Source organism: Schistocerca serialis, chromosome 6 (genome assembly GCF_023864345.2).
Source record: "Schistocerca serialis cubense isolate TAMUIC-IGC-003099 chromosome 6, iqSchSeri2.2, whole genome shotgun sequence".
In the NCBI taxonomy this organism is placed as follows: domain Eukaryota; kingdom Metazoa; phylum Arthropoda; class Insecta; order Orthoptera; family Acrididae; genus Schistocerca; species Schistocerca serialis.
Window position 1 is genome coordinate 664,196,745 of NC_064643.1, and position 17,295 is coordinate 664,214,039.

At 44.2% G+C, this 17,295-nt stretch overlaps 1 protein-coding gene across 1 annotated transcript in view; it reads right to left on the bottom strand.

Annotated features, from left to right (window-relative positions):
- LOC126485022 (spidroin-2-like) overlaps positions 1-17,295 on the bottom strand; it is a 107,493-nt gene that overhangs the window by 9,693 nt on the left and 80,505 nt on the right. The gene's annotated exons all lie outside the window — the stretch shown is intronic.

Here is a 17,295-nt window from a genome sequence, read left to right on the forward strand (position 1 = left end):
ATTCTCCACCAAGAATGTATCAAGCCAATTTTCCGAAGCACCAACAAAGTAAAGATCCTCTTCGCTCAACGAAAGACATAGTCGACAAGCTTACAGAAGGACTATGAGCGTGGGCTGATGCCCTTAGGCGAGACTCGGTGACTGACTAACACAAGCGTACCTGAACGGGAAAGAGAAATTCGCCTAAGTAAACGACGGTGAAACACCACGACGAGCGCGGTAGACAATATTCCGCGAAGTATGAATACTAGCGAAATAGCCACCTACCTTGAGGAGGAAGATGAGAGAGGTCATAGAAATACCCAAGAGTCCCGCCAAAGTAAATAGAGAAGACGGATACAAACTTCCAGCGTCTTGGCTTCCAGCAGTAACATCGCGACGCGATGACAGCTCTCGCAAAGCAACCCACACAAGCGTGGGAGAGACCGCACTGTCGTAGGTACACATATTACTGGCGCGACTTAGCTGGCACTGTGCAGAAAGTAAACTACGCTATGTCACAACTCCCACTCGTTTCTAATTTTCCTATTTTCACTACTGGCAGGTACTAAAGGAAATGCCAATGAAGAACGTATAGCCGGCCGGTGTGGCCGTGCGGTTAAAGGCGCTTCAGTCTGGAACCGCGTGACCGCTACGGTCGCACGTTCGAATCCTGCTTCGGGCATGGATGTGTGTGATGTCCTTAGGTTAGTTAGGTTTAATTGGTTCTATGTTCTAGGCGACTGATGACCTCAGAAGTTAAGTCGCATAGTGCTCAGAGCCATCTGAAGAACCTATATTTCCACCATTAAGAAGAAGTAAAGTAAACACCAATAAAGGACAGATGACAACCCTCTTCCTCCACCTCAGCAGCAAATAAGATCACGGAAACTGCTTCTTACAATAGTATATGCGAACTAAAATTTATCTCATTCAGCAATAAGCGAAACACCCAAAGGAAGTATACAGGGTGTTACAAAGAGGTACGGCAAAACTTTCAGGGAACATTCCTCACACACAAAGAAAGAAAATATGGTACGTGGACATGTGTCTGGCACGCTTACTTTCCATGTTAGAGCTCATTTTATTACTTCTCTTCAAATCACATTAATCATGGAATGGAAACACACAGCAACAGAACGTACCAGCGTGACTTCAAACACTTTCTTACAGGAAATGTTCAAAATGTCCTCCGTTAGCGAGGATACATGCATCCACTCTCCGTCGCATGGAATCTCTGATGCGCTGATCCAGCCCTGGAGAATGGCATATTGTATCACAGCCGTCCACAATACGAGAACGAAGAGTTTCTACATTTGGTACCGGGTTTGCGTAGACATGAGCTTTCAAATGCCCCCATAAATGGAAGTCAAGAGGGTTGAGGTCGGGAGAGCGTGGAGGCCATGGAATTTGTCCGCCTCTACCAATCCATCGGTCACCGAATCTGTTGTTGAGAAGCCTACTAACACTTCGACTGAAATGTGCTGGAGCTCCATCGTGCATGAACCACATGTTCTGTCGTACATGTAAAGGTACATGCTCTAGCAGCACAGGTAGAGTATCCCGTATGAAATCGTGATAAAGTGCTCCATTGAGCGTAGGTGGAGGAACATGGGGTCCAATCAAGACATCACCAACAATGCCTGCCCAAACGTCCACAGAAAATCTGTGTTTATGACGTGATTGCACAATTGTGTGCGGATTCTTGTCAGCCCACACACGTTGATTGTGAAAATTTACAATTTTATCACGTTGGAATGAAGCCTCATCCGTAAAGAGAACATTTGCACTGAAATGAGGATTGACACATTGTTGGATGAACCATTCTCAGAAGTGTACCCGTGGAGGCCAATCAGCTGCTGATAGTGCCTCCACACGCTGTACATGGTACGGAAACAACTGGTTCTCCCGTAGCACTCTCCATACAGTGACGTGGTCAACGTTACTTTGTAAGCAGCAACTTCTCTGACGCTGACATTAGGGTTATCGTCAACTGCACGAAGAATTGCATCGTCCATTGCAGGTGTCCTCGTCGTTCCAGGTCGTCCCGAGTCGCGAGTCATAGGCTGGAATGTTCCGTGCTCCCTAAGACACCGATCAATTGCTTGGAACGTCTTTCTGTCGGGACACCTTCGTTCTGGAAATCTGTCTCGATACAAACGTACCGCGCTACGTCTATTGCCCCGTGCTAATCCATACATCAAATGGGCATCTGCCAACTCCGCATTTGTAAACATTGCACTGACTGCACAACCATGTTCGTGATGAACAGTAACCTGTTAATGCTACGTACTGATGTGCTTGATGCAAGTACTGTAGAGCAATGAGACGCATGTCAACACAAGCACCGAAGTCAACATTACCTTCCTTCAATTGGGCCAACTGTCGGTGAACCGAGGAAGTACAGTAAAAAAATGGCTCTGAGCACTATGGGACTCAACATCTTAGGTCATAAGTCCCCTAGAACTTAGAACTACTTAAACCTAACTAACCTAAGGTCATCACACACACCCATGCCCGAGGCAGGATTAGAACCTGCGACCGTAGCAGTCCCGCGGTTCCGGACTGCAGCGCCAGAATCGCACGGCCACCGCGGCCGGCGAGGAAGTACAGTACATACAGACGAAACTAAAATGAGCTCTAACATGGAAATTAAGCGTTTCCGAACACATGTCCACACAACATCTCTTCTTTATTTGTGTGTGAGGAATGTTTCCTGAAAGTTTGGCCGTACCTTTTTGTAACACCCTGTATAAGAAGACCATATCTGTTCTTTCAGACATGTCCGAAAGAACAGATACCATCAGTGACAATGCAGCTCGTTAGAATGAAATTACAATGAAATGAATACCCCTAGCTGTATACAGGCGTTGATATACGTCAACGGGCGATGTGAATGATGCCAGTATAGTTAATGTAGTGTCTCCAGCTGTAGTATGTTGCTGAAGTGGCTACTGCATTGTCTCTTGGAACGCTGCGTTCGTCAGGTAGATATGATGGCTGCAGTGATGCTGCTATAGGTGTTGAAATAGTGTTGGGGAGAGATGATGGCATACGAAACAGCCGCAATGACAGCAACGTTAAATGTGATATAAGGGGAAGTTAACTGATAGCAAAACGGACTGAAGTAAATATATATGTGGAAGCAGTCTTCATAGCAAAGCTCAATCTTTTGTTTTCCTTCTCCTCGAATGACGCAGTTCGCCTTATACTAGGTATCTTCAGACTGGCTGGCAAAATATGGTGTTAAGCACTTAGGACGCCGCGCATACTACAAAACATGTCCCAGCAGGAGACCGCCTTGGTCAAAATTTGAGGAAACATAGTGCGGTGACTGACACACATATTGGTAAATACACGGGGAAACCACATCTAAAACCACATTAGAGTCTCAGAGGGTAGTTGCCCCTGTCAAATTTTTTCCAAAGCCCTCGCGTGGCACCCTTTATCAAATTTTGACAAAGACGTTTCCTGCTGTACATTTGTATGTGCTACATTCTTTGTGCTTAACACTATATTTTGCTGGCCAATCTAAAGATGCCTTGTATCAGGCGAAAGGCCTCATTGGAGCACAAGTAAAATAAAAAAACCAGCCTTGCAACTAACAAGGGGAAGGCCTCAGACACGGCCAACCGATTCGGCTCAAATTTGGCAGGTCGCTTGTGTACAACCTAAAATGAAGGAATCCAAGATAATTTGGGACAACACCCCCTTGTTTTTGATACAATCACCCCTAAAGGTTATGACGAGCAATCATCACAAAATTGGCAGGATCGATAGATAATTGTAAGTAGAGCATTTTTCACCATCAGGTATGGGGTCCGAAAACGCATACTTTTCCAGAAATGGGGGTAAGAAACTTTCACAACTGCCGCTTCTGTACCGACATGCAAAAAGCTTTTCGCCGGCAGCGCCGATAGTGCAATAGCGAAGGTAACTGGTAGCCGGCACGGTAGCTTAGCGTGTTCGGTCAGAGAGCCGGTTGGTCTCTGTAATAAAAAACGGAGTGGAAGGATCAACCACCGAACTTGAACTGGTTGTCTAGCGACATCCGCAACGACCAAACTGTGGTGTCACCGCCAGACACCACACTTGCTAACGTGGTAGCCTTTAAATCGGCCGCAGTCCGCTAGTATACGTCGGACCCTCGTGTCGCCACTGTCAGTGATCGCAGACCGAACACCGCCACACGGCAGGTCTAGAGAGACTTCCTAGCACTCGCCCCAGTTGTACAGCCGACTTTGCTAGCGATGGTTCACTGACAAATTACGCTCTCATTTGCCGAGACGATAGTTAGCATAGCCTTCAGCTACGTCATTTGCTACGACCTAGCAAGGCGCCATTATCATTTGCTATTTATCTTGTGATGCATGTACCGTCAGATCGATGTTCACCAATTATGGATTAAAGTTAAGTATTCCAGAAGCTACGTACCTTTTTTGCTAGTCTCTATTCCTTTAACTGTTCCAGACCTCACGCCAGCCTGCGTGAGCTTAAACGCGTGCCTTTCGGCTTCCTCTCATAGTGGCTTGGCTGTCTTGCCAAGTCACAACACAAACACAACGATCACTAACGTACAAAAAAAAAATGCAACTGGCTCGGAATGGGAGAACCCGGGTTCGAATCTCGAAGAAACCCAGCGGATGTTATTCTTTTCGTTTGTATATTTCCATATATCAATTGATAGGGATAGGAGGGTTAATAAGGTAAGTAAATCAATAAGGAATGATAACAATAAGGTAGGCAAACTAATTTCCCAAATGCCGTGAGTTAGTAAAGTATTAAACTTTTAAGCCTTGTCACATGAAAACAACTCCGAGTAAGAATGCTGCGAATTCCTCGCGAGGGATCATAGACAGCCAACCGCGCGACGCTTGTTTACAGGGAGGCACGGGACAGAATGCACGCTCGGAGCTTTAAGTTGTCCCGGTTGCCTCTTCGTCATATCATAGTTGTAAACCTGGGAGAGTGTAGGTGTCCAGCACGAGCCTTGTAGAAGTCAATCGGAAACAGTTGTTTTCCGTCATTAGGCTGCCGCGAACCTCGCGGATACATGTAGTGATTTTTCCACTGTTAATGCACCGAATGAAATACGTTTTGTGAATGAATACAGTGCCCTTCCGTAAGTAACATATGACGAGTACTGTATGTAGTTTGTAGTAATTAGCTCGTCTGTTTATGCTGTAGTAACTATTTACTGTTTGTTGTGTTCTATCTTTCGAACCCGGGTTCTTCGAGATCCAGCCAGTTACATTGGCCGGTGCGCTATCAACGCTGTCGCTGAATAGCGTTTACCATGTGGGTACAGAAGCGGCAGTTATATAAGTTTCTTTCCTCGATTTCTGGACAAGTTTGCGTTTGCGGACCCCATACCCGATGATGAAAAATGCTCTATTTACAATTATCTATCGATCCCTCCAATTTTGAGTCGATTGCTCTTCACAACCTTTAGGGGTGATTTTCTCAAAAACGCGGGGATGTTGACCGAAAATAACTTAGATTCCTTTGTTTAAGGTTGTACACAAGCGACCTGCCAAATTTGAGCCGAATCCGTTGGCCGTGTCTGAGGCCTTCCCCTTGTATGGCTGTTCTGCTATATTGTTACAACTGATTGTTGTACCACACAACCATGGACTGGAAAAAGTTCTATGTCGTAAATGTATAAATGAAACTTCAGGACAGAATGTTATGCTGGCACAGCGCTGTAGGCGTACGAGGTGTTTCTACTCAGAAATTCAAACCTCTAGAAATGTTTGTTAATTTTATCTAGTCGGTATTCCAGCTTAACTAAGATCTTTATACTGCTCTTTTGTAATGTTATTCTTTCGCTAAAAAGATCTTATTGTCTCTGATAGAATCCTTGAAACGTACGTCCTCTAATATGTGAAACAATACTGCTGAATCTAGAGTCGTCGTTTATTACTCAGACGTTTTAATAAAAGAAATTAGGGGTAATGTATAGCCAACGTTGTTTAAATAGTATGTGGCGCCGAGAGGTGTAATATGCTTTCCATCCGATGCAAAGGCTGATGAACTAATTGGAAACTAAATCAAAATTAATATTGTGAATTCCAGTTATAAATTACTGTTATATATGTTCATCATCCGTAAATAATTAAATGTTGTTCCGGAAAACGATTTTATACAATGCACAGCAATTATTACGGAAATGTAAGCGGGTGAAGCTAAACATTATTGGTGATCAACGCGAGCTGCTTACGGTGAAGTATTTGCAGGCAGCAGACGGAAATGAGGCTTCAGGGGCTTCACGTCACCGATCCACCAATCAGAAAATTTTAATACAGCCGATTCTGTCGTTTATGAACAATTAAAGATACCGGTGCGTGCTAATATATGAAGAGCTTATTTCAATAGTGGTACAAGTCCATTTTTGTTCATTTCGAGATAAAGAGTCCTAAAGTTAAATCAGCGCTAAAAAATCTACAGTTGAGATACCAGAAATATTCAAGGATATGGGTTCTTGCTAGAGATGAACCTTTCTTTCTGACTGTTTGGATCATTAATTTCAGAAGCATTATAGACAGAAAGGTGGAGGTAATGGACTTGTACCACTATTGAAATAAGCCCTTCATATACAACCAGAGACTATTAACCTGAGCTGCTCACACGGTAGAAACGACTGTTGTGAGATGCGGCGGAAGCCGATAAAAACGTGAACACTCTCATTTCATAGCGAAAAGTAAATTACGCTAAACTATATTCTTGCTTTTAATGGAAAATATCCTGCTGCTGCCATTGTCACGTTGGAGTATATTATGTTGAGTCATTTAATATGAACAAGCAACTCAAATTTTCCTGATACAAGATAATCATTATAGTGTATACATTGCATTCATTGACTGTTAGCTTTTTTTTATACAAGACATATAATAATGAACAGTCAATGACACAATGTTATTCTGTTTATTGTCCTTACAAGTGTTTTACCTATAATACCATATTTTAATTTTGAAAAATTTCCCTGTTGTATCTGTTGAATTATTGTTTAATTAAGTTTTTGGAGGCGTTTCAGCAGTAAAAGCTCAAGTTATTACGAAATAATTACTACGTGCGACGTGTAGTAGGACAATTTGTGAAATATTGAACTCTTAGCCACTATCCATCATTAGAACAGTGTCTTCGTTAAGGTCGCGTTTATTATTGTGTTTACCTACGTAGATGGCTCAGGTACGTCACTCTAAAGCCACAGGAAGTGAAACAGGGAAATACTAGAGGAGGTGCTCTTTACATTGCGGTTTCGTCAATTTACTGGTTTTAGTATATTCTCAAGGAGTTGCTTCTCTCGGGCCAGGATCATAAATGAAGTACTATGCCTACGGTGGTAGCAGATATGTGTCTGCCTCGAAGCATGTTCCACGATGGTTAATCAACTGCTTCATACAGATCCTTGTGTAACGTAACGCACATAAAATACAAAGTATATTTGCTGGAAACCATATTTTCTAGCCGTGTTCGAGACATTAGGTGCTTGAGAAATATGTGAATGGTCAATGACACGTCATACATTTGATTCCATGAGAGTTCAGTCTAGATGAATTAAATACAGCTGTCCAAAGGCACAACAATTAACAACTCAGGCACATAAGGATTATTTCTGTGTTCTTTTCGTTCCCACGGAACATGATACAATCCGAAACTTAGAAGTAGTAGGAATAGTGGCAGGAGGACAAAGTAAATTACATATCCCTTCCACCACTTTTGTTTACTTCCTGTATCTTCGCGACAGGCTCCAGACCTTTGAAATCTGAAAAAAATTGTATGCCTACGATAAATTAGTATTTTCATTTCAGCACACGTTCGTCGGTCTTTTCAGGTCATACAATAGCACAGCGAAGTAGCAGCAACAACTACAATACTGAAGACTAGTCATCTTTGCAGCTGAAAGCCAACGGCACAGTCACCGCACTACCACTTTAGCAATAGATGTCGGTCTGTTCGGTACGAAGCGCTTCTTTATGACGCTGTTGTGATCTTCAATCCTAAGACTGGTTTAATGTAGCTTTCCATGGAACTATACCCTATGCTAACATATTTATCTCAGAGTAACTACTGCAACCTACATCCGTTTGAATCTGTTTACTGCGACATCGACACTTGCGTGAATAAAGCGGCGTAGAGTCCTTCTGCCCCTCTCCCTCCCACCCCTACCGTTCGGCCAAACCCACGACGGTACCTACACACATTTGTTGAAAATATTACGGAAGTCCGAGGCGCCTGTAGGTAGACAACAGTTTGACGATCCTGCAAATACAGCTGCTAGCCTGCAAGCATTTTTCATTACTTTACAGGTTGTTTCCGTACACGTTCGTTGTCTAGAGGTTCTCTGAAATGAGGGGAGGGGGCTTTAGAGGGACTTCCTTTTAATTGACGCCGGCCAGGGTAGTCGAGCGGTTCTAGGCGCTACAGTCTGGAACCGCGTGACCGCTACGGTCGCAGGTTCGAATCCTGCCTTGGGCGTGGATGTGTGTGATGTCCTTAGTTAGGTTTAAATAGTTCTAAGTTCTAGGGGACTGATGACCTCAGAAGTTAAGTCCTCTAGTGCTCAGAGCCATTTGAACCAGTTTTTGACTGACGCGCGTCGCGTCTCAATGTTGCACCCCCGCCTTCCCCCCCCCCCCCCCCCCCCTCCCCATACACGTGATCACACCCAAGGAGTGGGCGAGACAGGAGGGCTGAATATGCATAAGTGCCCTTTCCCCTCAGGGACCATGTTCTAAATTTGTCGAATGGTTTTTTAATGATCCCTAGCGGATCCAGCCGTACAGGCGAGCAAAATATGCGGTCGCCCTGCGCTCCGAAGGCATAGTATTACTTTTACGCAGCTGCTGCACCAGAGGGCCCCAGTGAAATGGCTGAATCAATTGATGCCCTTAATAGCAGTGGTTTTAGGGCATTTCGCGCCGGTTCTGAGTAGTAGTGTGCACGGATGGTTTTCCTGGCCACTCGAAAGGAAATCGCGAGATTTCAACGTGGGACTACGTGTTTGTAACTTCCATCGCAGAAGGAGGGATGTAATGTGGGTAAGATGGTTGGTGACGACGATCCCAAGGTGTGACACAATTGTGGTGGAGTTTAGTAGGAACGTGTCTTCATTAAGCTCCTTTATATGTCACATGAACTTCTCAGCCGTGGCCCTTTTTTCGCAGGTGTCGACACTTTTGTGCTTGAAGCGTCGTCAAGGCCGAGGGTGACCTTGCAGCGCACCGCGGGTTTGTACCGCTACAGAGGAAGGGCGTACGTAGCTTCCTCCCGAAGTTGAAACTTATTCGTAGATCTGGGTTGGAATTACGGGGTTTCGAAAGGCTGATCCTTTCATTCCATTTCGCAGTGATGCACCGTCGAACGGAATTTGGAACTTCTGCGTCAATAAGGTTGGAAATCACAGCGTTTCGAAAGGCTGAACCTTTAATTCTATTTCGCATTGTACGTACAATACTAATTTTGGATAAGAAATAAAATTGTATTTCGACATTACATGTGGCGGGTCCTCGGGGGCATATCAAAAAAAAAAAAAAAAAAAAAAAATGGTTCAAATGGCTCGAACACTATGGGACTCAACATCTGAGGTCATAAGTCCCCTAGAACCTAGAACTAATTAAACCTAACTAACCTAAGGACATTACACACATCCATGCCCGAGGCAGGATTCGAACCTGCGACCGTAGCGGTCTCGCCGTTCCCGACTGAAGCGCCTAGACTCGCTCGGCCACTCCGGCCGGCAGGGGAGTATCACAGTACGGTTTCGCATACTAATTCTACGATCGTTTTACTTTTATTTACGTAGAAAGCAAATGTTAGAACTCTTCTTTCGGTTGATTTAATCGGAAAAAAGCTGATACGTCGTAGCACCCTCTCCTGCGAAACATTTCTAGAGTGTTTATTTATTAAGAGGTCTAAGCATTCTGGGGGAAATAAACTGTATATATCATGCATATAATTTACTCGACCTTTCATACGGTGTGCGATACACAGACTAACCAGTTTTTGGCTTCTGAGGCTCTCACCAGGAAAAGAGCAACGTTAAAATGTTCAAATGTAAGTGAATTCCTGAGGGAACAAACTGCTTAGGTCATTAGTCCCTAGACTTGCACACTAGTCAAAAGTAACTTAAACTAAATTATGCTAAGAACAACACACACACACACACCCATGCCCGAGGGAGTACTCGAGCCTCTGAGCGTGGGGCGGGGGGGGTCCTCAGACAAATCGTTACAGTTTTCTGGTGTTGCAACCTTCTTGTTGATAATGGCGTCATCTGTGAATAGCCAACGGAGCTTCCGACATTTTCTACTAGTTCATTAATTTGTATTGTAAACAGTAAAGGTCGTGTCACAATTTCTTAGGGTACTCCTGAAATTGCTTTTACATCTGTCTATTTAGTCGCGTTAGGAGCGACGTGTTGAATTTTCCCTACAAGAAAGAATTGAATCCGCTCGCAAATCTGGTCTGATATTCGGGAAGCTCTTTTTTCCTCACTAAACGTTAGTGCAGGATAGTGTCAAATGCCTTCGTGAAGTCTAGGAACAGGACGTCTACGCGGGTGCTGATGTTTACAGCAGCGTCGATCTCTTTTCCCTACAAGAAAGAATTGAATCCGCTCGCAAATCTGGTCTGATATTCGGGAAGCTCTTTTTTCCTCACTAAACGTTAGTGCAGGATAGTGTCAAATGCCTTCGTGAAGTCTAGGAACAGGGCGTCTACGCGGGTGCTGATGTTTACAGCAGCGTCGCTTCCAAACCGACAAAACGAAACGTTGCAACAAATAAGAAATAGGAAGAGGCATGACCACACGATGGAGACACGTATCACGCAGATGCCACTTCTCAGTACCCGTTAGCCATCAGAAGCAGAAAAAAGTGTAGTTAATGAAGCCGAATAGTTATAAATTGCTGGATTCGATGACGATGATGTTCGATTTGTGGAGCACTCAACTGCATCGTCATCAGCTTCTTTACACGGCCCAATCTAGCCACTTTCACGAATGATGATGAAATGATGAGGACAACACAAACACCCAGTCCCCGGGCACAGAAAAATCCCCAACCCGGCCGGTAATCGAACCCAGGACACCGTAATCCGCAGGCAGCAACGCTAGTCACTAGACCACGAGCTGCGGACTGCTGTAATCGAGTATGTAGAACTGCTACTGCACTAGGTGGTATAGGGTGACCAAACTGCATATGACGAAAGTAGATATAGGCGAATTATAACGACTGCTGGCCACCTGTGATACATAGGGAAAAACAGCCATGTGGATAAAACAGTGAATGTGGAACAAATCTTACCAACAAGCGAAATTAAACAGGCAAATATGTCAGATGGGGAGGAGAATCAGATGGATAATTCGACGGAATTATCACTAGGGAGTAGTATCGGGGAAGAAAATACGGCAAATATAACCCAAGCCCGGGAAAACACTTTTAATAATGAAGGTAATGAGGGAAGGTTTGAAAAGGCAACCAAAGATCACAGAACAAGCATCAATTTGTGAAAAGATAGGTAAGAGAGAAACACAATAAGAATAGAGAAAAACACGTATAGCGAAAATTCGAATAAAAGTACGAGATGAATTAAAACAGGGACCTGGTTGTCAAACGAAGGGCAAAAGAATAATCGAAAGAAAGTGAAGGAACAGTCGAAGAGTTAAAAGCTGAGATCCAATTAGAAACTGAAGGAGAAATTTGGGACATATAACGAGGAGTAACAGCGGTTAGTGTTTTAAGAAGTGTTTAGGACATTGAAGAGGGGGGAAGGGGAGCTAACGAGGAAATAAAAGAAGTACAAGAAGAACAGAAGAAGATAAATGAAGAAATGAATTCACTAACGGGAAGATAGGAAATGTAAATTCAGGCAGTCTGGGAAAAACAAGAATTACAGCACAAAACAGGGCTAAACAGAGTAGGTACCGTAGAAGCACGTCGCAGCTGAATGCGCTAACTCAAAGAAAAGCGGCCCTACACGCAAATCAAGTCAAGCAAACGTAGCCCATAAGCCAAATGGTACAGGATGTGCAACAGCCAGAGCAAGAGATTGTAGAGCAAGTAGCAAGTAATGACTGTAGTTCACATAGTTTGTACTGAAGGTAACTCCGCTATAATCGCTCGCAACGAATCTCCAGTAGAGTTTGTGCTCATTTAAAGGAAAACCGTTGTCGGGAAAAGCATTCCAAATAAGCCAGTATCTCGACGCGCAGCGTGACGAGTTAACCATAGTGCACTGGTTACTGCAGCAATTCCAACGCAAGGAATGTAACCACCAATTAGAAGCGATAACAATGACGGTGGAACCAGAACGTGTTATATGAGCAGTGATCAAACACTGCGTACGTGACCACCCAACAGGCAAAGGAGTAAGAACGCAGTCTGGAACCGAGCTACCGCTACGGTCGCAGGTTTGAATCCTACCTCGGGCATGGATGCGTGTGATATCCTTAGGTTAGTTAAGTTTAATTAGTTCTAAGTTCTAGGCGACTGATGACCTCAGAAGTTAAGTCGCATAGTGCATTTGAACCAATTTTTGTGTAAGAACGGTGGTACGAAGAAAATTATGTTCACGCAGCAAAAGCAAGTAGAAAACCACCGGACAATCAAAACCAAGTCTTTAATACAGGAAGAAAGGAGAAAATAATCCTGCACGAAGCACAAAGGAGTCGCAACTACGAAGCGCCACTGGGGTTATGGGAATACAAGTACGTATTAAATCAGCGATCCGCATCGCGCATCCTCTCTCGACATACAGATCGCCCTACTAAAATTCCGATGTATAATAATAAGGTACGTGCAAACAAACGGAAAATGTGTGCGGTTTTGGCAAATAAATCGTAACAATGGTCTTGTACTAAATTAGTAATAATGGGTGTAGGGGAGGGTATGTTCATCTACTGAAATTAAAGTGGAATTCATTAAAATGACTTATGGGCGGGCTTTGACTGCATGTAAACCACACGAGACAGGAAATTTTAGATATGATTGTCTCACAAATCTGACTGGATGTAGGGTGGAATCTGAATCCGTACAAATTACACCTCTATAAAATTGAACTGGAAATGATAGCCAAGTGAGGAATGGCAGAAACTCCAATAGTAAACTCGGGATATACTTAATGGAACCCCAAATGAACTTTCTGAATGGCCTTGACGATTACGTCCATTCCGAAAAGAGAAAAGGACAAGCATGCATGGGGATAGAACACTAAACCCATGGTCATGGCATCAACTCACGATGCATGATCGATCTAACTTCCTACACCGGCGACACCGTGAAGCATACGAACGTGCCTGTTCGCATGTCAGTACTACTGACTCGCCTCACACTTGCGTGAATTTATTGTTAAACGTCACAGCCTAGTGGATGTGGTTTAGACAGTATGAGTTTCGTGCCATCGTGACACCGCTAGTTCGCCGAAGTATTAATCCCTCCAAATGGCGCTTGACGGCCACCTACTTGAGCAGATGGAACGAAGTGGCGCCCAGTAACTGCCACAGAACAGTCCAGGTCGCGGCTCGTTTCGACCTCCCTGTTTTGCCCTAACGGAATCGCCTTGGCCGCGGTCCGCCTGCTATGATCAGTAATGACGTACAGACTCAATGCAGAAAGAAACGTCACAAAATAGGAATGGGTGACCACTGCATTCATCACTCTTGCCCCATATAGGTATAAAATCCACATTTAGCATGCTTTACCTTATCAACATAAAATCTGCGTATCACGTCATCATTTAAGACTTATTATGCCTTTCAGATTTCAGTCTGGAGCATAGTCCCCCTTATAAAATTCCTCCATGATCCCCTATTCAGTGCTAACATTGGTGCCTCTTCTGATGTTAAGCCTATTACTTCAAAATCATTCTTAACCGAATTCAGGTACTTTCTCCTTGGTCTACACGGACTACTCCTACCCTCTGCTGCTGAACCCATGAGTCTCTTAGGTAACCTTACTTCTCCCATGCGTGTAACATGACCCCACCAACTAAGCCTCTTCTCCCTGACTGCTACATCTATAGAGTACATTCCCAGTTTTTCTTTGATTTCCTCATTGTGGACACCCTCCTGCCATTGTTCCCATCTACTAGTACCTGCAATCATTCCAGCTAGTTTCATATCCGTAACCTCAACCTTGTTGATAAGGTAACCTGAATCCACCCAGCGTTCGCTCCCATACAACAAAGTTGGTCGAAGGATTGAACGGTGCACAGATAACTTAGTCTTGGTACTGAATTCCTTCTTGCAGAAGAGCGTAGATCGTAGCTAAGCGCTCACTGCATTAGCTTTGCTACACCTCGCTTCCAGTTCTTTCACTATGTTGCCATTCTGTGAGAATATCCATCCAATGTACTTGAAACCGTCGACCTGTTCTAACTTTTTTCCTCCTATTTGGCACTCAATTCGTTTATGGTGGTTCATGGTGTGGGTTCCTGTTGTCATGTCCTAGTTCATGAACCACTAACAACTTTAATACCATGTCCTGCCACCAAAATGTCCTGGGATAGAAATAATTAACCGACCTGTTGTAAGGGCAGCCACAATTGTCTCCCGAAGGATGCTTAGGGTGGAAGCGAACTAACAGACCCACAACGCCTCACATTCAGCAATCACATCGACCTCAGGCGAGGCCAGGGTAGGAGGAGGAATCAAATCAGGAACCATAATCCCTGCCCAAAAATACACTTCCTCCCAGGTAGTACTAATAAGAAGCCAAAAGATTACTGTCTATAAATATACCGGCTGCAGGTACAGGAAATCCGAACGCTGGAGGCCACAGGGCAGAAAAAATATAATGTAAAACAATAATCACTGCCCATAAATACACTTCCTACCGGGCAGTACTAGTCAGAAGCGGAAAAGATCACTGTCTATAAATATACCGGCGTCAGGGACAGGAAACCCGAACGCAGGAGGCCACAAGGCAGAAATGACGCTGATTGCACAAACCAAAATTCTTCAGTTAACATTTAAACCTTTAACCAGCTTAACTTGCAGTTTATCAGAGAAACAGCAGGTGAACTCAGATGCAAAAGTTCCTCACACCCGACCGTGTCCATGTCGCCAGCGTACCCAACTGGGCACAGTCACATAGCCACGCGCTCTGTTACCGGAGCCCTCGTCTTCTCTGCACCCACTGCGGCGAAATACCACTTGTCAGTTTAGGTGAGTTACTAGTCCATCATTCCCGCCTCCAGACGAAAAATTTATAGACACCCGTTGCGTCCCACGAAGTAGTGACTCGGAACCACAGTTGTGGCCCCTGTGTGCTCACAGCAAGAGCTAACAGCCTTGTCCCGTCAACTCGCCCCACACGTCTCGCACCGCCAGGATAGACCACGCGGCTTCTCGGAGCAACCGCCAACTCTCCATCACCACGACACGCCACGGTCTCATCCTACGACAATCTCTAATTCCCGATTTTAAAAACCGACCGACCGACTCGTCACCGCTAGGCAACCAACCGGCCATTCGCCACAAAGATCTTATTCCCTTACACAAGGCTAACAGGAAGCAACGACTCGAAGATCGATGAGATGAGACACGCCGCCAGAGGGTAATCTCAACAGAATCGTACGCAGCATAACGATAAATAAGAAAGAAAAAAATAACGATAGAATGGAAGGCCTCGGAACAATCTTTACAGCGCGTTTTATGTTGGGAGCCGACAGACGGCTCAGTGGATTTTCAGAAACAAGGTGCACTATGGGCAAAATTCAAGAAACCAACTACGTGCGTGGTACTGTCTGACTTAAAGCATGGCAAAGTGGGTATGCATATCGTATCACAGAGACCAAAATAGTAAGAGGTGTTAAGTGGCCGCTTACCTCTTTTACAGTCATGAAAGGACAAACATACTGCAAGGCTCAAACGTTGTGACGTATTTATATGAAGACATTATGGGTATATCGAAGTCGTATTAAGGATCATGAGCAAGTATTGTGAAGAAACATGAGATGAAGTTTTAATGGATTAGGAAGATATGAGGTGATTTCATGTGATGAATTAAGAAGAACAGTAAATACATTTTATATACATCTACATGATTACTCTGCAATTCACATTTAAGTGCTTGGCAGAGGGTTCATGGAACCACAATCATACTATCTCCCTACCATTCCAGTCCCGAACAGTGCGCGGGAAAAACGAACACCTAAACCTTTCTGTTCGAGCTTTGATTTCTCTTATTTTATTTTGATGGTCTTTCATACCTCTGTTGGTTGGGCTCAACAAAATATTTTCGCATTCGGAAGAGAAAGTTGGAGACTGAAATTTCATAAATAGATCTCGCCGCGACGAAAAACGTCTTTGCTTTAATGACTTCCATCCCATCTCGCGTATCATATCTGCCAAACTCTCTGCTCTATTACGTGATAATACAAAACGAGCTACCCTTTTTTGCACCCTTTCGATGTCCTCCGTCAATCCCACCTGGTAAGGATCTCACACCGCTCAGCAATATTCTAACAGAGGACGAACGAGTGTAGTGTAAGCTGTCTCTTTAGTGGACTTGTTGCATCTTCTAGGTGTCCTGCCAATGAAACGCTACCTTTGGCTCGCCTTCCCCACAATATTATCTATGTGGTCTTTCCAACTGAAGTTGTTCGTAATTTTAACACCCTGGTACTTAGTTGAATTGACAGCCATGAGAATTGTACTATTTATCGAGTAATCGAATTCCAACGGATTTCTTTTGGAACACATGTGGATCACCTCACACTTTTCGTTATTTAGCGTCAACTGCCACCTGCCACACCATGCAGCAATCTTTTCTAAATCGCTTTGCAAATGATACTGGTCTTCGGATGACCTTACTAGACGGTAAATCAAGCATCATCTGCGAACAACCTAAGAGAAGTGCTCAGATTGTCACCCGGGTCATTTATATAGATCAGGAACAGCAGAGGTTCCAGGACGCTTCCCTCGGGAACACCTGATATCACTTCAGTTTTACTCGATGATTTGCCGTCTATTACTACGAACTGCGACCTTCCTGACAGGAAATCACGAATGCAGTCGCCCAACTGAGACGATACCCCATTGGCCCTCAGCTTCATTAGAAGTCGCTTGTGAGGAACGATGTCAAAAGCTTTCCGGAAATATAGAAATACGGAATGAACTTGAGATCCCCTGTCGATAGCGGCCATTACTTCGTGCGAATAAAGAGCTAGTTGCGTTGCACAAGAACGATGTTTTCTGAAACCATGCTGATTACGTATCAATAGATCGTTCCCTTCGAGGTGATTCATGATGTTTGAATACAGCAATCCTAAAACACCTGCGCAAGATGGTGGCGTACATAGTGACGAACGTGT